The sequence below is a fragment of the Tupaia chinensis genome, unplaced genomic scaffold, assembly GCF_000334495.1.
Source record: "Tupaia chinensis unplaced genomic scaffold, TupChi_1.0 Scaffold000294_5, whole genome shotgun sequence".
Classification (NCBI taxonomy): domain Eukaryota; kingdom Metazoa; phylum Chordata; class Mammalia; order Scandentia; family Tupaiidae; genus Tupaia; species Tupaia belangeri.
The window spans coordinates 2,411,411-2,437,997 of NW_006159782.1; the positions used below are offsets into that span (position 1 = coordinate 2,411,411).

General features: G+C 40.9%; 1 protein-coding gene across 3 annotated transcripts in view; it reads left to right on the forward strand.

Annotated features, from left to right (window-relative positions):
* The window catches only part of MRTFA (myocardin related transcription factor A), a 112,800-nt gene that overhangs the window by 32,987 nt on the left and 53,226 nt on the right, over window positions 1-26,587 (forward strand). The window lies entirely within an intron of this gene.

Genomic DNA, 26,587 nt, shown 5'->3' on the forward strand with positions numbered 1-26,587 from the left:
GCCCGGCGTGAGTTTAAGCCACCGGGTCTGGTACTCGAACTGAGGTCGACTACATGGGAGTCCAGTGACATAGCCATTATGCTAACTGCTAGTCCCTAAAATTATAAGTTTTTGAGACCAGCAGATGGTGTAGCAGTTACATTGCTGGACTCTCACATGGCCAACTGCGGTTTGAGTTCGGACCCAGTGGCTTGAGATCCTGGGAGGAAAATGGAGAAGGGATTGCAGTGCGGCCATCCCCCCGGAGTGTGATTTCCCACTTTTTCTTTCACTGTCTCTGTCTCTTTCCAGTGAGTGCACACACCCTAAGGCAAAACCTCTTTGAAAAAAAGAAAAGAAGAGAATACACTTTTTCAGAGAAGGCTCATCATCCTGTTTTGAGTATGTGACTTTAAAGAGACAGCAGTCTCTTACAAGCTTCCAGGTCCAGGACTCAAACTGCAGTTACTCATGTTGGAGTCTAGTGCCTTAACCACCATGTGACCTGCTGGCCTCATGAGATACCAGTCTTTTTAATTAAAAATTTTTTAGAGGTTTTTGCTGTAGTATGCGTGCACTTGCCAGAAAGAGAGACAGAAAGTAAGAAATCACCCCCCATGGGGGATGGCCACGCCACAGTCCCGTCTCCTCCATTCTCCTCTCGGGATCTTGGGCACACATGCACACGCACCTGGCCTGAGTTTAAGCCACTGGATCCAGGACTCGAACCACGGTCGACTACATGGGAGTTCAGCGACATAGCCATTATGCTAACTGCTGGTCCCAATTAAAACTTTTTTTTAGCTTGAGAAACTTATTGCTTGCTATGGCTTTTCTCCTAGAAGACTTGCTCAAGGGCACAGCCATTTAGAAGACACTCCTTTCATCTTATTTTTTCTCTTTTGGAAAGTTCTACTTGCAGCAAATGGTGAGTCCACAGTGTGCTTTGGAATCTCTGTTCCATAGTTTTGCGTTCAGACTATTTGTCAGCTCTGTGTGTAGCTCTGTTCTTTAAATGACTCAGTATTAGAGAATCAGAACAAGGAATCCTGGGAGAGATTGTGACTGGCTCCCTATTTTGGGTGATGGTTTTTATTTAATTTACTAGGTCATGTAACATGGGCAGATGTTAGCAGTTTGAGAAATCCTAAAGGAATGTAAGCTCCAAGCATGATGTCTTTACGAGAAAATAGTTATGAACTGAAGTGTGAATTTAGTACTGTTAAACAGATCTTTTTCCTACCTTGCTATCTGTCCTTGTTCATTTCCACACTATAGTCAGATGATCTGTTTCAGTTCTCTTTCTCTAGATCTTCCATTCCCCAAATTGTTACTTTCACACATTTTGCTTTTGTACATCTTTCTCCCTTCTATTGGAAGGCTTCTTTTTGGTTTAACTGGTTTCTTTGCTCGTTTTTAAAAATTGTTTAATTTTATTTGTATAATTTTTTTTTAATGCATGTTTTAATGCATGTTCACCAGAGAGAGAGAAAGTAAGAATACAAGCCATCAGGTCCAAGACTCTAACTGCGGTCAGCCATGTGGGAGTCCAGTGCCTTAACCGCCATACCATCTACTGTCCTCAAACTGGTTTTTTTTTTTTTTTTTAAACTATTTTGGACTCAGCTCAGGTGTCTTCTCCTGGCAGCCCTCACTGACTCTTCCAAACTCAGCTAGGTCCCCTCGTCTGCATTCCTACCAGAATGTAGCCTGTATTGTAAACTCCACGAGGGCTGGGACTTAGGTGTTTTGCCTGCGTCCACAGTGCCTAGCACTTGGTAGGCAGACAGCAAATATCAAAAGAAAAATGAAACAAAACAAAGGTTATAGCTTCCCTAGTTCCTCCATAAATCTTAAGGAGCTGTTCCATTTTAGAGATGGTAGACATCCTGTATAGTCCAGCCACTCCTTTTCAGAGATGAAAGCGATGCCCTGAGGCCATATAATAAATTAGCAGTACAGCTGAAAAACAGGATCCTAACTCCTAACCTAGTCTCCTTTCTTTCCGGGTTTTTTTTTTTTAAACTAAAGAAACTTTATTTCAAGGAACACAATGGGCAATTATTGCCATAGGGCGGGCGCCACCACGCCCCCAACAATGGGCAATTATTAAATAACAAGAGAAAAACAAGTCAATGTCTGAAAGAGAGGTGATTTCATGGTTTTCCTTTGTTAAGTAAGTGCTACAGAAGATGGGTTATGAGCAATGTATCAGACAGTAGGAAGGGCAGGGGCATGCTTGGCTAGGATATGGAAATCAGCAAATATATTATGGGGGCTAATGAATATGGCCTTAGTAGATGAAGTCTGGCCTTAGTAGACTAGTGGCTCATTTCAAAAAAGAGGAACCAGTTCAGATATAACTTGACAACAGGGTTTTTGTTTTTTATTATTATTATTTATTTTTAATATCCAGTTCAGATATAACTGGACAACAGGGTTTTTGTTTTTTATTATTATTATTTATTTTTAATATCCAGTTCAGATATAACTTGACAACAGGGTTTTTGTTTTTTATTATTATTATTTATTTTTAATATCCAGTTCAGATATAACTTGACAACAGGGTTTTTGTTTTTTATTATTATTATTTATTTTTAATATCCAGTTCAGATATAACTTGACAACAGGGTTTTTGTTTTTTATTATTATTATTTATTTTTAACAAAACCTTTTCTTGGTCGGATTAACTACTTTTCTTTCTTTTTTTTTTTTTTTTTTGGAGAGGTTTCACTATAGGGCGAGTGCACTCGCCAGAAAGACCCAGAGACAGAGAGATAGAAAGTGAGAAATCACCCCCCAGAGGGGATGGCCACGCCGCAATCCCTTCTCCTCCATTCTCCTCCTGGGATCCTGGGCACGCACGCACACACGCCTGGTGTGAGTTTAAGCTGCCGGGTCCAGGACTTGAACTGCGGTCGACTACGTGAGAGTCCAGCGACATAGCCATTATGCTAACTGCTGATCCCCTCATTAGCATCTTATCTCTTCATTTCCCCCCCGAATTTCGTACACTCTTCCCCTCTCACACTCACTTTCCACTTTGTCTCTAGTGTCCATTACAAGTTTTAATACTTTTATGTTCTCCAGTCTTTCAGTCTCTACCATAGAGTACAGTCGGTATAAGTTAAGTGGAGACACACAATGTCTCTCTTTCATAGCCTGACTTGCTTCACTCAGCAACAAATCTTCCATACTCGTCCACTTTCTATCAAATTCCAGGGCCTTGTTTTTTTTTTTTAATGGCTGAATAGTATTCCATGGAGTATATGTGCCACAGGTTTTCAATCCTTTCATCTGTTTGTGGACATTTGTTTCAGTGTTTTTTTGAGGGCATTTTTTTTTCCCTAATTATAAAGGCAATAGTTTAATGCAGAAAATGTAGAAGATGGCAGATATACAAAATGGGAAAAGGGGAGAAATAAAATCATTCTGTTCCTAAGACCCAGATGATGACCATCCCTCCACTCTGTTCTGTGCAGAGAGAAATGTGTATATGTATATATTACATAATCGTGTGATGACAGAACTTGAATTAACTGAATGCTTATAAAAGAGACACTGTTGGGAACCAGCAGTTGGCGTAATGGCTATGTCGCTGGACTCCCACGTAGTCGACCGCGGTTCGTGTCCCGGACCCGGTGGCTTAAAACTCACGCCGGGCGCGTGTGCATGCGTGCCCAAGATCCCGAGAGGAGAATGGAGGAGAAGGGATTGCGGCGTGACCATCCCCCCTGGGGGGTGATTTCTCGCTTTCTGTCTCTATGCCTCTGTCTGTCTGGCGAGCGCACGCGCCCTACAGTGAAAATCTCTCAAAAAAAAAAAAAAAAAAAAGGAGAGCTCACCTCTCCACTTAAAAAAAAAAAAAAAGAGAGACACTGTTCTAAGTCTTTATATGTATTAACTAATTTACTGCAGCAACCCTGTAATGTGAGTACTGTTATTCCCAGGAGGCACAGAGATGTTGAGTACCTCATACAACTGTGCCTGGCTCTGGAACCTATATTAACTACCATTCTAGTCTGACGCATATTATTTTGTAATCTGCTTCTAAAAACCTGGTCAATTTGCAAGCAGTACCACTCTCCCTTTTTAGGAATTTCTTTTCTTTTTTTTTTTTTTGGAAAGGTTTTTGCTATAGGGTACATGTGCTCGCCAGAAAGACAGAGAGAGAGAGAGAGACAGAAAGTGAGAAATCACCCCCCAGGAGAGATGGCCACGCCACAGCCCCTTTTCCTCCATTCTCCTCTCGCGATCTTGGGCACACACACACACGTGCCTGGCATGAATTTAAGCTGCTGGGTCCGAGACTTGAACTGTGGTTGACTACCTGGGAGTCCCCCGGCATAGCCATTACGCTAACTGCTGGTCCCCCTTTTTAGGATCTTTTACTGAAGGTAAATCACAACAATCAGGATGCACAGAGTATTTTCATCACCTCATAAATTCTTGTCATGTCTCTTTGTAGACAGTCTTCTTCCCTACTCCCAGCTCCTGGCAACTGCTGGTTTGATTTTTGCCCCATAGTTTTGCCTTTATTTGAATTTCATTTAACTGCAGTTATGCAGTGTGTAGGCTTCTATGTACAACTGCTTTCACTTAACATAGCACTCTTGAGATTCATCAGTGTTGTTGCCTGTAGCAGTAGTTTGTGAAGTTTTTTTTGACTGCTCACTTAATGGTATTCTGTTGTTAGATGTACCACAATTTTTTCTTTTGTTCACGTTGAAGGAATTTGTATTATTTCTAGTTTTTAGTAATTACAAATAAAACTGCTATGAATATTCATGTATGGGTTTTTTTAAGAGGTTTTTGCCTTAGAGTGTATGTGCTCACTGGCGAGAGAGACAGAGACAGTGAGAGAGAAAGTGAGAAATCACCTTCCCGGGGGATGACCACGCCACAGTTTCTTCTTTATTCTCCTCTCAAGATCTTGGGCACACATGCATACACATGTATCCGGCGTGAGTTTCAAGTCACTGCAGTCAGCTATGTGGGAGTCCAGTGACATAACTGCTACACCATCTGCTGGCACTCATGTTTGGCTCTTTATGTGGATGTATATTTTCATTTCTCTTGGATAAATATTCAGGAATGGGATTATTGGGTTCTACAATAAGTGAAATTTTAACTTAAAGTTCCAAATTATATCCTACAGTAACGTTTATCATTTTTGTAGCCATCTCACCCTACTAACCCTTTAATGTCTAAGAGTTCCTGTTATTCCTCATCCTTGACAACAAATTATTTATTGGTAATAATTGTATTCCAACTCTAGCCAAATAATTATCTTCATATGTTCTAACTAGAAAAGGTGTTGCTTTAAATTAAGGGTTTCAGATGATATATTTTTTTTCTCCCCATTTTCCTTTCTTCTTTACAGGCTTTTTAAAAAGAATTATTTATTTATTTAATTCCATTTATTATTAGTAGTAGTATTATTTTAAATTTGACCAGACAGAGAAGGAGAGAAAGGGAAAGGAAGAAAACAAGCCACCAGGTTCAGGATTCAAACCGCGAGTTGGCCATATGGGAATCCAGCACTTTAAAACACCATATCATCTGCTGGCCCTCTACTTTACAAACATTTAATGAGCATTTTATGATGTATGGGGTATGGGTATGGACAAGGATAAGTGACTATTCTCAAAGCCCCCTGGTTGGCCATGTAAGTAGGGTCCATGGCAGATGATGGTAACACATTTGATTCTCATACTTTTTTTAAAAAATTGCTAGAGGGCACATGTGCTGGGGGGGGGAAGGGGCAAATTTACCCTCCAACATGGGAAATTGGCATGTTTTTTGATCCCTTCTTCTACATTTCTGCCATTTTTAAGATTTTGGCATGCTGCTGAAGAGCCTTGTAGTGAGAAGAATCTAGTGGCACATCTGACTCTAGCTGTGCTGCCAGCCTTATTGTTTTTCCCCTTCCCTTTGGGTAAAAATGCCAGTGAGGGTCATGGTGGCAGCACTTTCTATAATCAGCTCAGCTGGGTAGATTTTCAGTTCAGTCTCTCGATGTACCTGTCCAGATTGCCTACCAGTGGTTTGATGATGGGTACTGACATCTAAAGAGTAAAATCAAATGGTGAGCTAAATTGAGGTCATCAAGATTGGGGTTACAGATTTCAAAGTTTTGGTGGCCTGTCACTATTGTGCCAAAACATTGTCTCTGACACTAGCCTGCATCTAAGTGCCTTCATTTTCTTTCTAAACAAAAGCATCAAAATATGTTCTGAACTGTATCTTCTTTTAAAGATTTTTCTCAACAAAGTACAAATTGCTAAGAAGAATCTGTCCATTCATTCGTTCACTCATTGAGAACAGTGGCCAGTTGACCATTATGTTGATGGTTTCCATCTTGGTGCTGTGATACAGCTTTTTTCAAAGTCTGTTCTTCCTGAATTTTTCCTTTGGTACCTTCTCCACTCCCCAGATTGGTGTGTTTTATCTATAAACTTTTAAAACAAATGTCAAGTAAAATAAAAGAGTGCTGTGTTCTAGCTCCTGTTCCAATTGGTGCAGGCTTTGCAGAAGAAGGGAGGGTGGCAGAGGAGAGGAGAGGGAACCTGGTCATGTGATACTGCTTGTCTGGCAGAAGCCTTTTGGTTCTGAGCAGAGAAACCAACTGTTTACTATTTTGGGTGAATGAGGTTGGCTGGTTGCTACGAGCATTTTCTCTAAGGGAACCCTCTTCTCTTCCAGCTCTACGAACATTGAAATCATCCAGGTCCTGCTTTTTGGCATTTGTGTATAGGAGGGAGGTGTCTCTGTTGAGGCCCAGTGCTGACAGGAAGAAATGTTTTGCCAGGAGACTTACTGATTCTGACCTTCTGCTGTCACTGCTTTTAATGCCCCACTCCTTAAGTAAACTTGGGACCTGGCTGTTCTTGCAAGCCTTTCTTACAAGCCTTTGCACTGCAGAAATGCACTGCCCACTTTAACCTAAAGTGCAGTGCTAATCAGATCTTCTGCAAATGATAAATGGCATCTTTAAGGAATGAGGGAAGGAAGATTGGTTTATTGCAACACTGGCCTTTGGAATCTTCCCTCTCCTCCAGCATGCTGGAGAAGATCAAGGCTGATCAGCCCACCTGCAGGATTCTGCCACTCTCATGGATAGTCCTGAAGCCGGGGAAGGACAGCTACTCAGCAGTGTGCCTGACCCCTTATCACAATTTGCGGGAAGGTTAGAGTATTTATCCTTTGGAATTTGTATGCTTTTGTTTCTTCCTAAACTTAGTGCTGTCTTTTATCCTTTAACTATTTCTTTGTAGCCATCCAGGTTTTGACTTTGGGTGGTTTATTCTCTCAGAGTTTATGTTAAAGCTTGTTGAGTACCCAGCTGGCTACAGTACTGTAGGGTGCATTTCATGACCTAGTGAGACAGTGACTAGGTTGTTAAACTTTATTCCTTTCCTTCCCCTCACGCAAAGCTCATAGAACTAACCCTAGATTACAGGAGAAGGGAAGAAAAGCATTTATTTAGTAAGGTGGGATTCTTCCTCTCTCTGTGATTCAAATGCAGTGTTTTAGAAATAAAACATATTTTGGCCATAGGTACTATACAAAAAAACTAGGGAGCTATTGATGAGGACCTAAGATACTTCTGTCTGTTAAATACTGAAAGTGGTGAGATAGCCTCTAAGGTCTCATAACACTAAGACATCATAATTTGAAATAAAATAACATTTGGCAGGCTTTTTACTTGTATTACATCTTAGTTTTGGTTAGGGTGAATAATTAGGGCAGGCCTCACCAATAGTAAAAGAGTTTCGTTTGTGAACAGCCTTTTTTCGTATCCTGAGTCTGCTGGAAAGATATTCTTTGGAAGTAGAATGGACACATTTGAGTTCTGCGTAAAAGTTCAGGTTTTTTTTGTAAAGAATTATTTAATTTTATTTATTCATTCATTTATTTTAATCTGACCAAAGAGAGGGAAATTGAGAAAGCAAACCACACCCAGTCTAGGACTCAAACCATGGTTGACCACGTGGGAGTGTCCTGTGCCTTTATCACCACGCCACCTGCTGGTCCCAAAAGATCAGTTTTAAATTTGAGAAAACTTCTTAGAGATAGTACAGGGTGTTGGATAATAGGGGGTGGGTAATGGGAGGGAAGAAGAGGAATAGGGAAAAACCATTTAATTGATACAAAAATGAAAAAATTTAAGAATAGGTAAGTTTTTGTGGAACAAATTTTAGATCCTCTTACCACACAAATGAAAAAACGTACGCTAATCTGTATGTGGCTACACTCTGTCATAACATTTTGTAAACCTCAAATATATCCAATAAAAGATATTTTTTAAAAAGAGTTACAGGTTATAAAAAAAGAGGATGAGGACTTACCCAAATTCTGTAGATGTGAATGGAAAAGATTTATTAATATTTTGTTCTCTTACCCTGGAAATACTAATTATCCACTATCAGTTTATTTACAATCTATGATATTAATTACCTAAATGCTACTTTTCTAAAAACTTTAAGTTTTTGAAATCTTTTTTTAAAGAATTATTTATTTAATTTTATTTATTCATTCATTTTATTTATTTATTTTAATTTGACCAGAAAGGCACAGAGAGAGAGTGAGTGAGAGAGGGAAAGTGAGAAAGCAAGCCACCAGGTCTGAGACTCGAACCATGTTCAGCCGTGTGGGAATCCAGCACTCTTACCCACCATGCCACTTGCCGACCCCAGTTTTTGAAATCTTTAAGTTTTTGAGATCTTTTTAGGCCTTTGCTAACATTTGACAGGATGATTTGAGCTTGTAGAATCAGTAATGAATGAATTCTGCTCATAAGGAGACTGATCATTAGTGCCCAATATGCAAAGAGAGTAGTTTTACACACTTAATTGAGAGGCAGTTCATTTTTCTTTGAATATCTGCAGCATTATAAAAAAGGAAGATTATTTGAGATGCAGAAAAACAGTATGGCTCAGGACTTAAATCTTTGGGCTGCTTTTTGTAATCAAGAGTCTTATTTATGGGTGGAAGCTGGGGACAGTGGCCAGTGATAATACAACACTTGTAAGGCTGATTTACACAGGAAGGTTGTGGATTCACATCTGGAGACCTCCCTGAACATGCTGGGTGCACGTGTGCCCATTATCTGTAACTGGGGATGGATCACAGCATGACCATCCTAGGTGGGGGTTACATTTGTGCACTTGCTCCCTTTTTCATTCATGGAACAAAGAAATACATAAACTTTAAAAATAGGACGATAATGTTTTAGATTCACAATTTGATCATTAAGAATATCTTTGTGGGGGCTGGCAGGTGGTGTGGTGAATAAGGCTGCTGGACTTACACATGGTTGACCACGGTTTGAGTCCTGGACCCTGCTGACTTTCTTTCTCACTTTCTCTCGCTCTCTCTCTGTCCCTCTCTGTTCAAATTAAAATAAATAAAATAAATAAAATTGAATAAAATAATTCTTAAGAAAAAAAATTATCTTTGTGCTAGGCCAGCAGGTTGTCATGGTGGTTAAGTTATTGGATTCCCACACACTGACTGCGGTTTGAGTCCTAGACCTGGTGTCCTGCTTTCTCACTTTCTCTCTCTGTCTGGTGAACACATGTGCACTATAGCAAATTAATAATAATAATAATTAAGAAAATTAAAAAAAAAAGAATAGAGACCAGCAGATAGCATAATGGTTATGTCACTGGATTCCCACTTCGTCGATTATGGATCGACCCTGAACCTGGCGGCTTAAAACTCACACTTGGGCACATGTATGTGCATGCTCAGAATCTCAAGAGGGAAATGGAGGAGAAAGTATTGCCGCGTGGCCATCGTCCCCTGGGGAGGTGGGATTTCTCGCTTTCTGTCTGTCTCTGTCTTTTCAGTGAGCACACATACCCTGTAGCAAAAATCTGTTTTTTTAAAAAAGAGAGAGTATCTTTGTATTAAGTGCAAAAAAATGATGGGAGTGAGCAATCTTAGATAATTGTTATTTTGAGGTTTCATACAACCTTCTGGTACAACCCTGCCTAATACTATTTCTGTATTGTCCAGCAGCCACTAGCCAAATGTGACTGCTAAGACTTGAAATGTGGCTAAAGTGATTGAAAAACTGAGTATTTAATTTTACTTAATTAAATTTAAATAGCATATCTGATTGGTGGGTGCCATACTGGATAGCATAGTTCTAGTCCCTTCCCTGTCTGACTTTAGTGAGCCTTCTATTACTCCCTTTCCCAAATTTAACGCTTCAACTAAATTGGACAGTATTGGTTATATTCTTTTTTTTTTTTGGAAAGGTTTTTGCTATAGAGTGAGTGCACTCGCCAGACAGACAGACAGAAAACGAGAAATCCCCAGGGGGGATGGCCACGCTGCAATCCCTTCTCCTCCATTCTCCTCTTGGGATCTTGGGCACTCACGCACATGTGCCTGGTGTGAGTTTTAAGCCACCGGGTCCAGGATGCGAACCGCAGTTGACTACATGGGAATCCAGCGACATAGCCATTACGCTAACTGCTGGTCCCCAGTATTGGTTATATTCTTAACCTGATAGTATTTCCTGCCTCTAAGCCTTGACTCATGTTGTTCGTCTGTAGTTAAGAAGTCCTTCCAAGGCTGCTTATGTGCTGCTACCCCCATGAAGCATACCTAATCCTTTTTGTACTCTAGTAACTTATCTGCATACTCTTAAAGCACACTTGTAGCACTGTCTGTGATTTTTGTTTTACATTTCTTATCTTCTCCATTATATCATAAATCCTTTCAGAGGTTTATGAAGTTTTTATGGTTGTGTGTATAGTATGTGTGTGTGTGTGTGCTATGTTTAACCTCTTCTCTCTGTTCCCCCTAAAGTGCCTAGCAAAGTTTTACACATAGTAGGTCATTCATATTGCAGTAGTTAAGCTAACCTTCTATTTTAGATTACCAGTGGTTACTGTGCTTCCTGGCACTAGAGGGCGGTGTCCTCCCCAGTAAGCAGGCTGTGTGAGATAAGTGGGAGATAAATATTAAGCACTCTGTCCTAATTTCAGTTTTATTCAGCTTCATATTAATAATTCTAACCTTCAAGAGAAACTCAGATCCAATAATTGTCAGTGATGTGAGTAATAACCTTTTTCTATAATTATGTTGAGTTAAATTTAAAATATATTAGATCAGGAGGTGATCAGATTCTTACTAGGGAGAAACGTGGTGCTCTTAGAAACACTAGCCAAGGCATTAAATGTGAGAGATTAATTCCTTAAGGGCAATATTTTTTTTAAAAAAATTTTTTAGAGGTTTTTGCTATAGGGCGTGTGCGCTCGCCAGAAAGACAGAGAGAGACAGAGAGACAGAAAGTGAGAAATCACCCCCCAGGGAGGATGGCCACGCTGCAATCCCTTCTCCATTCTCCTCTCGGGACCTTGGGCATGCACGCACACACGCCCGGCGTGAGTTTTAAGCCACTGGGGCCAGGACACAAACCGCGGTCAACTATGTGGGAGTCCAGCGACATAGCCATTACGCTAACTGCTGGTCTCGAGAGCAACTAATCTTTTTGTGGTAGACGACTAGTGTCCCAGCACTGAGCCGGTAGAATAACTAGAAGTTCTTAGTTTGATCTTGCCAGTGGTGCGCTTGGCTAAGTTTTTACAAGTTTGGCAGATCAGTTCCTCTCATTGTGTAATGGGTATAATGTCTACCATCCTAACTCATAGGATCAAATGAGATAATTTGTGTGAAAGTAGCTTTGTAAATTATTACATAAATATATAGTAGTATTTTCCTTCTTGGTTCTTATTTGGTGGATAGTACTAAGGTATTAAGCACATAGTAATTAACTGTAAGTATTTATGACATTAATTTTTTCTGAGAAATTTTTGCCATAGGGCACACAGGTGCTAGCCCAAGAGACAGAAAGTGAGAAATCATCCCCTGGGGTGATGGCCATGGTGCAGTCCTTTCTCCTCTATTTTCCTCTTGGGATTTTGGGCACGCACACATATGTGCCCAGCATGAGTTTTAAGCCACCAGATCTGGGACTCGAACCATGGTCGGCCATGTGGTAGTCCAGAACCTTAACCACTACGCCACCTGCTGGCCCCATATGATATTAATTTTTAAATTTTAGGTAAAGGATTTTACTTTGTTAAAGGTTGATGAGCAATACATTAATGCAGTTATGCCTACCTAGGCTGCATACATGGAGAGGTGATAATAGTTGCAATAGTTTGATTAATATATATCCTGTCCTTTGATATTACAGTCTGCCTCAAAGAACTATATGTGACATATGTTTAAAAAAAAAAATCAGGACCAGCAGATGGAGTAATGTTTACGTTGCTGGATTCCCACGTAGTTGACTGCAGTTCAAGCCCCAGACCCAGTGGCCTAACACTCAAGCCAGGAATGTGTGTGTATGTGCCTAGAATCCTGAGAGGAGAATGGAGGAAAAGGGATTACAACATGATCATCCCCTCTTGAGGGTGATTTCTCGCTTTCTGTCTCTCTGTCTCTTTCTGTCTCTCTGGCAATAGCATGTGCCCTATAACAAAAATCTCTCTTAAAAAATAAAATTGGGACCAGCAGTTGGCATAGTGGCTATGTCACTGGACTCCCATGTAGTTGACCGCAGTTCGAGTCCAGGACCTGGTGGCTTAAACTCAGGCTGGGCACGAGTGCGTGCGTTTCAAGATCCTGAGAGGAGAATGGAGGAGAAGGGATTGCGGCGAGCACATACGCTCTATAGCAAAAACCTCTCAAAAAAAAAAAAAAATCAAAAAATTTTTTTAGTCTTCTGTCTATATATATTCTCTACCCTCATTAATACTACCTTAAAGTATTTGGAATGAGCCAGTTATTGTGAGGTTTTTGGACTCATTACAGAAAGGCAAGTTTAAATACAATTATAGATAAAACTGGTATAGTTCAGAAGTATACATGAACATATTTTTCTGCCAGATTTGTGATTAGGAAAGAAGCAAACCGTTCTTGGAGAGGATAATATAGTGGTTGCTTTTTGTTGAGACCAACAGTAAATCATTTAGATTCATCAAATAAAATATTCAACTGAAGTTCACGCAATCTCACAGTTACAAAACACTCTTGCCAAAGAGAGTTGCAGTCATAAAATCTGTAATCGAATCATTTCCTGTTTGGGCTTGCAGGTGGGGAACCATCTGAAACTGCAGCCCTATAAGATTAGTTGTAAAGAAGATGCCTTGATGGGAGAGGCCTCGATGATACTGAATAGACAACCAGCAAATGCGGGAATGAAGAAGGTACCCCAGAGTCCTGGGGCTAACCAGACTTAAAGGCATAGATCAGGATATGCAAGCTCCCTGGGGGTGATCTGAGTAAAGCTCCTCTGGGGCATTCAGGTATGTGCTGAACACACTCAGGCAGTGGGCCAGGCAGATGGCACATTCCTGCACAGACCTTCAGAGCCTGCCAGGTTTAAAAGCTATCACTGGAGCAGCACGGCTGTGCTTTGGCAAGAACAACTCAAGAGCCTGCATTTCATGTAGCATTTGATCCTTCCCGGTTGAGGGGATGCCTTGAAACTGGGCTGGTCTGAGTCCAGTTAGTAGTTGGTGTATATTCTCACAGCCCTTGCTCCTATCCCATCTTGGAGTTGATTTTTTCTGTCAGTTGGGTTCCAGAACTGACTCGCCTCCTCTGTTTCCTCCAGACTCAGGATGACCTGGGGTTAGTCTTTGAGGTACCACACTTTGCTCTCTTCCTACCCCTAGCCTGTCTTCTTTCTTATGCACAGTTTTTGGTTTGACTAAACCTTCCATCCAAGAATAGGTGGAGCTAGGCAAGTTAGGCTGCAGTCATCTGTTCCTTCATTTGCCTCAGTGCATTCCCTTGGCTGTATAAAGGAAATTTTAATGTGGTACACTCCATAGGCTTTGTGTGCACCCTCTTCTTGTTGCCCTTTGATTTTTAAAATCCGATACTTACCTTCTCCTCCCCCAACTCACACACCATTGGAGTCTCCTAAGCTATTTCTGTCGGTTTAATGATCCCCAGCTGTTGCTGTAGTTCTGTTTTCATGCCCAGGAGAGGCAGAAGAGCAAGAGGGGAAGGGGTCTCGCTTGTGTTTCAGACAGTGTGTCAAGGAGGTCTAATGAATTTTTTTTTAAAGCACTAGGGTGAGACTTCTTAGGGATGGGTGTTAATACCTGGATGATTTGAAAGTGCAGGGGGAAGAAGGGTACAAGCTGGTAACAGGGATGTTTTAAAATAAGCATTCTGCTGGTAGGTGTGGCACTCTGCATCACTCAGAATTATGCTAGAAAATTGTGGTATGTGGACACTGGGTAATTATTTGATCATTGTGCATTCTATTTTTAACTTGTGAACTAGACTGTCTCCTCCACCCATGGTGTGTATTGAAGGAACAAAACAGCTAAATAAAAGGGAGGATTCTGTGATAGGAAATATGTGGAAATCATTCCTGAAGTGACTAGAAAAGGAATTGATTTCAGTTCTGCTTTAACTTAATGCAGGTCTGTTTCGTAAAATTTTGTGCAAAACCTGCAGTAATGTAATGTTCCACTTGCAAATTTGACCACACAACTTCAGGAAATCCAAAGTTGCTGTTCTTAAAACAACACAGACTCTCCATAATTACACATACCTTTACGTTTGAGATGTCTTCACTAAACCCGGGGAATAGGCGGTGGGAAAGTGCTTTAGCAGTTAAATGTGTGATGGACTGGCTATTGCTTTGGCCATTTCAGTTTTAGCTGATAGACATGTAGCTTTCATCTTCATACACTGCATGGGATTTAAATTTTTTGCATTTCATTCTCCACAAGAAGAAAAATGGTGTTAGAGCATTTCTCATAACTTATTTTTCCTTTAAAATTTTGAGTCAGATAGTTTTTTCCTTGGTTGTTTAAGGTTTTTGCCATAGGGCACATGTGTTCACCAAAGAGAGACAATGAGAGGGAAAGTGAGAAATCACCCCCCACGCAGCATGACCACTCCGCTATCCCTTCTCTGTTCTCCTGGCATTTTGGTTATACACACACACATACCTGGCATGATTTTCTAGCTGCCAGGTCCAGAGCTTTAACCATGGTCAACCATGTGGGAGTACAGTACCTTAACCATTATGCCACCTACTAACCCAGAGTCACATAGTTAAAATGTTACATCCCTTGGGATTTATGGGTGATAAAATTTCATTTTTCTTTAAGTAGTCATAGAGACTTTTTTTCAAGAATTATTTTTATTTAACTTTATTTTTAATTTGACTAGAGAAGAACAGAGTGAGAGAACAAGAGAGCACGAGAGAGAGGGGAGAGAGAGAGAGAGAGAGAGAGAGAGAGAGAGAGAGAGAGAGAAAGCAAGAAAGCAAGCTGCCAGGTCTGGGACTCGAACTGCGTTCAGCCATGTGAGAATCCAGCGTCCTTAAGCACCCTGCCACTTGCCAGCCCCTCCATAGAGAACTTTACACATAAACATTTTAAGACCTTTCAGATTGTGTGTGTATGTGTATATTTATGTATATGTACATGTAATGTGTGTGTGTGTGTGTTTTTAAAACCCATATGGCCAAGTTCCTAATTACTTCTGTTTCTTATTTTTGCCCTAGAAAAAAAAAAATTGTTTTAGAGTTGTTTTTTTTTTGTTTTTTTTTGTTTTTTTTTTTGCTATAGGGCGCGTGCGCTCGCCAGAGAGAGAGAGACAGAGAAACAGAAAGGGAGAAATCACTCACTGGGGTAATGGCCACGCTGCAATCCCTTCTCCTCCATTCTCCTCTCGGGGTCTTGGGCACGCACGCACACACGACCGGTGTGAGTTTTAAGCCACTGGGTTCGGGACACAAACCGCGGTCGACTACGTGGGAGTCCAGTGACATAGCCATTATGCTTACTGCTGGTCCCCCCCTAGGAAAAATTTATCATAAAAAATTATTTTAATCAGTGCTGGCCCCTTAGAGCCTGGTGGGTTAAGAAGCCACTCTCACATGGCTGACTGCATGGTTTCACTCCCAGCCCTGGTGGCTTGAAAAATATGCTGGGCACATTTATGTGCATAGCCAAAATCCAGACAGTATGGTAAAATGGAGTAGGGATTGTGGTGTGACCATGCTCCCATTGAGGGGTGCTTTTTCCCTGTCCTTCTCTTTATCTTTTTCTGTCAAGTGCATGTGCCTTCTGGTAATTAAAAAAAAAATTATTGTAGGGACCAGAAGTTGACATAATGGCTCTGTCACTGGACTCCCATGTAGTTGACCGCAGTTCAAGTCCTGGACCCAGTGGTTTAAACTCACGGTGGGCGCGTGTGCATGCATGCCCAAGATCCCGAGAGGAGACTGGAGGAGAAGGGATTGTGGCGTGGCCATCCCCCCTAGGGGGTGATTTCTCACTTTCTGGCAAGCACACACACCCTATAGCAAAAACCTCTGCTAAAAAATTTTTTTGTTGTTGTAGTCAGAATTATTTTTTTCCCTCAAAGTGTAAGTTAAATGAAATGTATAATTACTGCAAATACTGAGCATTAATTTTAAACTATATAGAATCAGGCCAGCTAGGTAGTGCAGTGGGTAAGGCAGCTGGATCCTTCATGGGACTGCATGGTTCAAGTTTTGGACCAAGAGCTTGAAAATCACACTGGGTGCATGTGTGTGCATGTCCAAAGTCCCAAGAGAAGAATGGAGGAAAGGAATTGTAACATGAAAATGCACCCTAGGTGGTGCTTGCTCGCTCACTCAAAAAACCCTGTCCCCCCTCCAGTGAGTGTATGTGCTATATAGCTATAATGAAAAAAAAGAAAATCAAGCAGCTAAGTAGGAAAAGTTTATTAATAGGAGCTTGAAACCCTTCAATAGGAAAAACAAAACAAAAAACTAGCTTTCCAAGTATTTACAGAATTGATATGAAGATGCAGGCTTCTGTCATGATTTATCATTATCATCCTACTATGCTGTAAATGTTTCAGGCCATATTATAAAGACATAGAAAGTATAAGTTGCTAATTTAGTTTTGGGGAAACAACTTTTGTTTTTGCTAACTTGCTGTGTGGACTGACTGCCTTGTCCCAAGTTTTGAATCTGCTCACCTTTCACCTGCCCTCAACCAAATTGGGTGTAGAATGTCAGTAACAGTAATACCAGCAGGGATTAGCAAATGAGAGTCATGGCTGCCCACATTCTCTGGGTAAAAGTGCAGAACTAACACAATAAGGAAAACACAGTTTCTGGTGCCTTTAAGGGAGCATTCAGATAGCTCTGCCTAAATGTGCTAACGGAATCACATTCCCAGTTTATCTCCACTTCATTCAGACATCTGGTGCAAGTGCACGCTGAGCTCAGATCTTATATGATGGAGTTATTTGAGTATCGCCTAGGGATCCTCAGGAAAGACTCCGATGACATCGAAGTAGTGGGCAGTGTGAGATCTGTCTGCTACAATTGGAGGAAGTTACATTAAGGGGGTAGAAGAGCTCTACCCAAAATGAAATGATGAACCCTCGAATATTTAGGACATGGGAGAGTTTGATTTTATGTATTTAGGTGTATATAATTAATAGCACTTTTGCTGTGACTCTGACATTAAATGGGATTTAGTAGAAAAAGCACAGGCTGGTATCAGGGCAACCATGATGTGTCTGGCGCTACCTCTTAACTAGCTGTGCAACCAGTTACTCATCATCTTTAAGCCTCAATTTCTTTATCTGTAACATAGAGGTATATATCCCTCAAATAGCTGCTGGGAAGAAATGATTCACTGTAGTAGTACATCTACCTAGTGACTGTATAATGTAGGAGTTCAACATAATAGATTCCTCATGTCTTACATATTTAGGCTTCAATGCAAGAATCATCTATCTCTTCAGAAGGGCCTTCCTGTATATTTTACCTAAAATTACGTCTCCCCACCCCGTCTCTCTCCACCACCAAAATGATAATATGTAGAACCTATTGATTACTGTGTTTCTCCCACTAGAACGATGCCCTGTAAGGTCAAAGATCTTATCTGTCCGAGTTACTGCTTTATCACCTAGCATAGTGCCTAGCATGTATAGTAGGTACATGTTAAATATTAGTTAAGTGAATGGATGATTGACCCAACCAAGAATCTCTCTAGTAGGAGGGAAGACCCCCTGGCAGGATTCAGGTGGTGGATTAGTAGAATCCTGGGGAGATTTTACTTTCCTTTGCTTACCTTCACTTCTACCTTTTTTTCTCAACTCTGGATCTGAATTTCATCAGCTCCTCCTTTCTCTGCCAAAAGATAAATGGATCTTTCTGGGTCCTTTAACCATTACTTCTGTATTAGTAGTTTAGAATTTTGGGAGCATGTTTTGAATGATTGCTATTTATTTCATTTTAATAATGAACGGGTACTGATGCTTTAGTTCTTCCTTTCTCTGCATCTCGTGCTTTATTTTTCAAACTCTTTTTATAAAATAGATTATTTCATAAGTGTGCATGCATGAGAGAGCACGCACCCTAAAAGGATCTTCATACTGCAGTCTGCCCTCAGCCCCAGCGTGCTGTGGGACATGGCAAAGCATGTGCTCAGCATGCTCAGAGAAGTCCTGGGACAGGAACCCAGAACCTGCCCATGTGGGTCACATGCAGAGCACTGTATTTTATCACTACACTACTGTCCGTCTTCGCCCAGCTTACTAAGTGTCTAGAATCTGGCAACAGAGCATGTTTCATGATGTATTCCCTCAACTGTCTTCCAAAGGAAAACAGTTCCCTTCCCTCTTTCCTTTCCCTTCTCCCCTTTTCTCCCTTCATTTAACCCCATCACCCCACCAAGAACAACTTGGGATGTGATTTTAAATAAGGATGTTTTGTTTTAAGCCCTATTTACTTTGCAGAACAAAGGAAATCTTAATAGAAGTGTGATACCAGATTACTAGTAGTTCTTACTCCTGCCCTATAGAAAATGCATTTGATGTAAGTGCCTCTAATGAAACATTTATATCTATGTTATCGTTTTACAAAACACTTTTTTTTGAGAGATTTTCACTGTAGGGCGCATGCGCTCGCCAGACAGACAGAGAGAGACATAGAGACAGAAAGCGAGAAATCACCCCCCAGGGGGGATGGTCACGCCGCAATCCCTTCTCCTCCATTCTCCTCTCGGGATCTTGGGCACGCACGCACACGCGCCCGGCATGAGTTTTAAGCCACCGGGTCCGGGACACGAACCGCGGTCGACTATGGGGGAGTCCAGCAACATAGCCATTACGCTAACTGCTGGTTCCCTACAAAACACTTTTCATTTTTTTCTTTTTGGAGAGGTTTTTGCTATAGGGTGCATGCACTCGCAAGAAAGACAGGCAGATACAGAGAGATAGAAAGTGAGAAATCACTCCTGGGGGGTGGGGTGGGCACGCCACAATCCCTTCTCCATTCTCCTCTCGGTATCTTGAGCACACAGCACACGCGCCCGGCACGAGTTTAAGCCACTGGATCCAGAATTCCAACCGTAATTGACCACATGGGAGTCCAGCAACATAGCCATTATGCCAACTGTGGGTCCCACAAAACACTTTTCTTATACATTGTTTTTTTTTTTTTTAATGCCAAAGGGCAAGGGTTAATTTTCAAAATTTCCATATAGTGAGAAAATTGAGGGTGAAAGGTTAAATGACTTGATTAGGTAGCAATAGTCATGACTAGAGCCCAGGTCTTCTAAGTCTTTCTCTGATGACTCTTGGTCTTTCCTTAAAAGGTCAATTCTGTAGGTATATTCCATTCACTTGGAGCTCATAAAATATTCAGACAGCCAACCCCATATGTAGTGTTCATCCCTTTCTCTCAGAAATCATAGTTGCCAGTAAACTCTGTTTGGTTAAGGGTAGGCTAATTAATAGAATACATTTGGCTTTTATTTTGTTAAGAATTATTTATTTACTTATTTATTGTTCTTCAATTTGACTAGAGAGAGAGAGAGGGAGACTGAGAAAGCAAGCTGCCAGGTCTGGGATTTGAACTGTGGTCAGCCACATGGGAGTCCAGCACCTTAACCACCACACCACCTGCTAGTCCCAATGCATTTAAATTGCTGAATATTCCTCTAAGCAGTAATTTAGCTGTGGCCCATAAATTTAGAGATAGGGACCAGCAGTTGGTGTAATGGCTATGTCACTGGACTCTCATGTAGTTGACAACAGTTTAAAAGTCCTGGACCTGTGGCTTAAACTCACGCCAGGCGTGTATGCGTGTGTGCCCAAGACCCTGAGAAGAGAATGGAGGAGAAGTTATTGTGGCGTGGCCATCTGCCCCGGGGGTGATTTCTCGCTTTCTGTCTGTCTCTTTCTGGTGTGTGCACATGCCATATAGCAAAAACCTTTCCAAAAAGAAAAAAAAAATTAGATATATTGTTCAGTTTTCAAAATTCTATTTTCTCTCATTATTTCTTTTTTGACTCATTGACTATTAAGTGTATGTTACTTAATCTCTACATATGTATGAATTTCCCTCTGTTCATTTCTGATTTTAATTCCATTCTGGTCATAGAATTATTTTATTCCTTGGGACCAGCAGGTGGTGTGGTGGTTAAGGTGCTGGACACTCCCACATGCCTGGCCATGGTTCGAGTCCCAGACCTGGCAGCTTCCTTTCTCCCTTTCCTTCTCTCTGTTTCTTTCTCTGTGTCTCTCTCTGGTCAAATTAAAATAAATGAATGAATAAATAAAAAATTAAATACATAATAATTTTTAAAAAAGAATTGTTTTAATCCTTTTAACTGCATTGCAGCTTGTTTTGTGGCCTAGTATATGATCTGTCTTGGAATGTTTCATGTGTGCTTGAGAAAAATGTATATTCTTTAGTTGTCAGGAGTATTCTGGATGTCTGTTAATTTTGTTTAATTGATAATATTATTCAAGTTTTTTATATCCTTGTTGATTTTCTGCTTAGTTATTCTATTATTGAGAATGAGGTAGATTATAATTCTTGTGGTTATAATATAACTCAAATACTTCTTAATCTAAATTATTTAAATAAGCACTGCAATTTAATGAAAAGAAATGCAGAAATCCCCTATTTTCAGTTGTATCTTAGGAATGCCAGAATTGACTAATTTGTTTTTTAGTACTTTGGGGCTGCTTTAGTATTTTAGTGTGCAGGTCACTGTTAATTCACATGAAAATTAGTGCTTCCAAACTTAACTCTAGTCACACCAGTCTTTCAGTTGAATGTTTGTAACAGTTTTCTCTTCCTAAACATGAGAGTCTCCACAACTTAAAGCCAAATATCTGAGTAGGGAAGAGAAAAGATATTTGAGAAGGCATCTTTGCATTTTGGCTTCCTCAAGCATATAAACCTCATTGATGGTTTGTTTGTTCCTTTTTTATTTTTAAGAATTATTTATTTAATTTTATTTGTCATTATTTAATTTACTACAGGGCATGCACATGAGAGGCAGAGAGAGAGAGAGACAGAGACAGAGAGAGAGAACGAGTGAGTAAGTCAGTTATCAGGTCCAGGACTCCCACCATGGTCAGCCGTGTAGGAGTCCAGCACCCCAACTATCATGCAACTGCTGGTTCCCCTCATTCATGTTTTAATACAGTACTTTATTTGACTAGCATATAATTTCTAGTTAAGAATTTTTTCCCTTACCTGTCAATAAGTCTGTTTTGTAGAGCTCTTTTTTCTTTTTTTTTTTTTTTAAATGAGAGATTTTTGCTATAGAGCATGTGCACTCACCAGAGAGACAGAGACAGAAAGACAGAAAGCAAGAAATCACCCCCGGGGGAATGGTCACACTGCAATCCCTTCTCCTCCATTCTCCTCTCGGGATTTTGGGCACGCACGCACACGTACCTGGCGTGATTCAAGCCGTTGAGTCCGGGACTTGAACTGCAGTCAACTACATGGGAGTCCAGTAATGTAACCATTACCCCATTTGCTGGTCCCTCTGGAGCTTTTTCTAACATAAGTATTCTGTAAAGCTATAGCCAATTCATTGTCATTTGGTTTAAAATTTCATGAGAAAAGACTTATGGGTATTCCTAAGTTAGAGCTGAGTTAATGGAATGCTCCTGCATCTGAGAATCTTCCCATGAGGACATACTGAGTAAAAGGTGATGCAGAGAGAGGGTTTTTACATCTTTTTCCCTATCTTGTTATTACCATACTTACCCCCTTCGTATTCGTTTCTACTTCCTTATGACTTTTACACTTTATCTCCTGATTCCAGTGGCCTTGGTGGAACCAATAAATGGGTAAGGTAGGAGCAGCCTACCAGACTGCATGGCTCCCTTTCCAGCGAAATCTAGGACTAAAACCAATGGGAATCACAGAGCTGGGCTTAAGAATAACTCATTTCTGGGAACCAGCAGTTAGTGTAATGGCTATGTCGCTGGACTCCCATGTAGTCGACCGCGGTTCGCGTCTCGGACCCGGTGGCTTAAATCTCGCGCCGGGCGCGTGTGCGTGCGTGCCCAAGATCCCGAGAGGAGAATGGAGGAGAAGGGATTGCAGCGTGGCCATCCCCTCTGGGGGGTGATTTCTCGCTTTCTGTCTCTATGTCTCTGTCGGTCTGGCGAGTGCACGCGCCCTATAGCGAAAACCTCTCCAAAAAAAAAAAATTAAAAAAAAAAAAAGAATAACTCATTTCTGGGACCAGCAGTTGGCTTAATGGCTATGTCGACTACATGGGACTCCCATGTAGTTGATGACAGTTTGAGTCCCGGACCCGGTGGCTTAAACTCACGCAGTATGCATGTGCTTGAGTGCCAAAGATCCCGAGAGGAGAATGGAGGAGAAGGGATTGCAGCGTGGCCATCCCCTCTGGGGGGTGATTTCTCACTTTCTGTCTCTCTCTCTTATCTTTTTGACAAGCGCACACGCCCTATAGCAAAAACCTCTCAAAAAAATAAATAAAAGAATAACTAATTTCTTTTAGAATTATTTATTTAATATTCTTTATCATCATTATTATTCAGTTTGCCACAAGACTTGTATGCTTACTAGAGAGAGACAGAGAAAGAGGTAGAGGGAAAACAAGAAAGCAAGCCACCAGACCTGGCATTCAAACTGCAGTTGGCCATGTGGGAGTCCAGTGCCCTCACCACCATGCTGCCTGCAGGCCCTTTGAGAACACTTCATTTCTTATTCTTTTCTCTTTCTATTCCTGATTCACCCTGATTCATGTCTCCTGTTCTTGGACCTTATTACCTCTTGAATGCCATCAACATACTTTCATGGTCTTACAGGACAGAGATATATGGTGGTCACTTTTTTTTTTTTTTTTTTAAGTTTGTTATAGACTGCATGTGCTTGCCAGAAAGAGAAAGTGAGATCATCGGGGAGGTTGGCTATGCCACAGTCCCTTTGCCTCCATTCTCTTCTTGGGATTGGGCAGACATGCACATGTGCCCAGTGTGATTTTTAAGCCACTGGGTCCAAGACTTGAACTGTGCAGTCAGCCATGTGGGATCCATCTGCTTTAACTTCCACATCACTTGCTCGCCCTGAATATAACTCTTTTGCTTTGATTTCTCAAGTAATCAGTTATTCAAAGAGTTTGCCTTTGTTCAAGGCAGGTGAAAACCCATTATTCCCATGGGTAGAGGAGAACCTAGGGTTTCTCACTTTATGGTTTGGTTTATTCTCTTTTTATTCCAGTCTCTGCTGGCAGGCAACTCATTTGGTTCACTATCCATCAGCTTTAAAGACTTCTCTTAATCTATATATAGGCTGCTCACACAAACCCATCTAGATGCAGATGAGAATTAAATTTGTGTAACTTAATAACAATGAAGTTATGAAGACTCATACTTATTCACAAATAGCTATTTTTGTTTAGTTTTTGTTGTTGAAAGGGATGGGGGAAACATCTAAGTAGTAATATTCAATGAAGTAGAATATGCCAAATATCTTCTCTTTTGAATCTCCCAATAGCACTATTGGTGAAAATACTTATTTAAGCAGATTTTAGATATTTCTCAGTAAATGTGGTGAGCACACGTTAAATTTATAACCTCTGAAATAATGTTTCTGATTTGAGTCACTTTTGCAGTGAACAGAGAACATATGGCTCTATAGTATTTATGGAAAGTGAATCATTATAGGCCAGCCTCATGACCTAGTGGTTTAGGGTGTTGGCACCAGCATGGCTGACCACAGTTCAAATTTCAACCCTAATGGCTTAAAAAACACACCAGATGCATGTGTGTGTGTGCCCCAAATCCCAGCAGAATGGAGAAATGGCGAAGGGATTGCAGAATAACCACCCTCCATGGGGGTGGTGCTTTTTCCCTCTCTCTCTCTTTTTTCTGTCACTGTTTCTCTACCATCACGTGCCCTCTGACAAAATAATAATAACAATAATAATGATAATACTTTTGTCCATAGGGATGTTATAAAGATTAAATGAGTTAAAACAATAAGTAAAACAGCATCTGGCACAAAGTACTTGTTTTATAACTAGCTACCAGTGTAGCTGTTGTTTTTTTCTATTTGATTCTCCAAGAGGAAATCTTTAGAAGTATTACTTTGTGGGAGCCAGCAGGTGGCATGGTGGTCAAGGCTTTGGACTCCTGCATGGTTGACTGCAGTTCATTTCCTGGAGAGCACATATCCTGTAGTGAATTAAAAAATAATAGTAATAAATTAAATAATTCTAAAAAAGTTACTTTGTAAAGTAATAATAATCTCTTGATTAGATTTCTTAGACTGTAGGTGTCATCATTCTGAAATTCATTTCAGTACAAGAAACAATGATCAGATGCCTACAGTGTATTATCAGCTATGTGTGGGGGAGGCAATATGTCAATTAGATACATTCCCTGCCCTTGAAGTGTTCATAAATTGGAAGGAGAGATAAGATATATTCAGGGATGGGGGCAGCAAGTGGTGTGGTGATTGGGGCACTGGACTTCCACATGGCTGCCCTCAGTTCAGGTCCCAGACCTATCTTCTTTTTCACTTAACCATTTTTTTCTGTTCTTTTTTGAGAGGTTTTTGCTATAGGGCGCGTGCTCTCGCCAGACAGACAGACAGAGACAGAGAGACAGAAAGAGAGAAATCATCCCCCAGGGGGGGTGGCCACGCTGCAATTCCCTTCTCTTCCATTCTCCTCTTGGGATCTTGGGCACATGCGCACACGCGCCCAGCATGAGTTAAAGCCACCGGGTCCGGGACTCGAACCGCGGTCAACTATGTGAGAGTCCAGCAACATAGCCAGTACGCTAACTTCTGGTCCCTTTTTTCTGTTTCTTCATGGTCAAATTTAAAAATAAGTAATGATGAGAAATAGAATTAAATAAATAAATGATTCTTTAGAAGAAAAGGTATGTTCAGGGGTAACTGTTACACAGGCCACTCACACTTCTTATAATAGATGAAAACTAGCTCATGGGAGGCCTAGAATAATTCTGAATGCTGGGGAGTGAGTTGAGAAGTTCAAGTAGGGATTAGGTTTGGCATTTCCAGGTGAAGTAAGTAAAAGAGGTGGAAAAAAGTTCATGGCCCACGAGGAAGAGTAACTGGATAGCCCTGATTGGGATGTTGCAGACTGGGAAAGTCAGCATAGCCAGTGTGCTGCCATTGTAGCATGGAAAGGCATGATGAGATAAAATTGATAAGAGCCGAATGAAGAGATTGAAGAACTGAATTTGACTCCATTGCTTTCATGCTAGCACTGGGGACGATAGTGGTATCGTTAAGAGGTAAGAAGAGTTGGAAGCTGGTTAGGCTCTTGGGAGAAAGACAAGTTATACTTTCGACCTACTCATTTTAAGAAACAGGCAGGAACCTTGCCGTGGTTCTACCATTTTGCTTTAAACCTGCTGTGTGCATGAAAAAGACACAGTACGGTGTAAAGTCCCATGTAAGGAGACTTTCCTTGGGCCATGGGATCCTTCTTACCCTTCCTCTCTGAACATTTTTTTTTTACTTAGCCTCTAAATGATGGCTGTGCTGCTGTCATTCTGCAGAGTATGTAGTCATAGTACTCTCTAAGTTTCATTGGCTTTTGCAATAGAGATAATTGATAGTTATTATTCTTTTTTGGAGAGGTTTTTGCTATAGAGCACGTGCGCTCACCAGAAAGACAGAGACAGACAGAAAGTGAGAAATCACTCCCCAGGATGGATGGCCACATCGCAGTCCCTTCTCCTCCGTTCTCCTCTCAGGATCTTCTTGGGCACACATACACACATGACCAGCATGAGTTTAAACCGCTGGGTCTAGGACTCGAACCGTGGTCAACTACATGGGAGCCCAGGGATGTAGCCATTATGCTATCTGCTGGTCCCAATAGTTATTTTTCAATTATTATTATTATTATTATTATTATTGAGACATGGTCTCGCCATGTCTTTGTCCTCCTTTCTCAGCCTCCCAGTTGGGACTGCAGGCATATGCCTCACATCTGAGTCTGTCTATTTTTCAGTCTGGGTCTATGTTGCCCATGCCATCTTCAAACTCATGATCCTTCTGCCTGAGACTTCCTGTGTCTCTGTGATTACAGATTCACTCCACTGTACCCAACCTTTAGGTTGGATCAGGAATCTGATTTAGACCTTCCATGTGGTCCCTGCCCCTGGAATGTAGTGTCTTAGTGATATGTCCAGCCATGGCTTGGCCAGAGATAAGTGGTTTTTAACTTAAAAAAAAAAAAAAAAAAAAACCCCCTTTAAGTTGTTTCATTAAAAAGCATTGCCA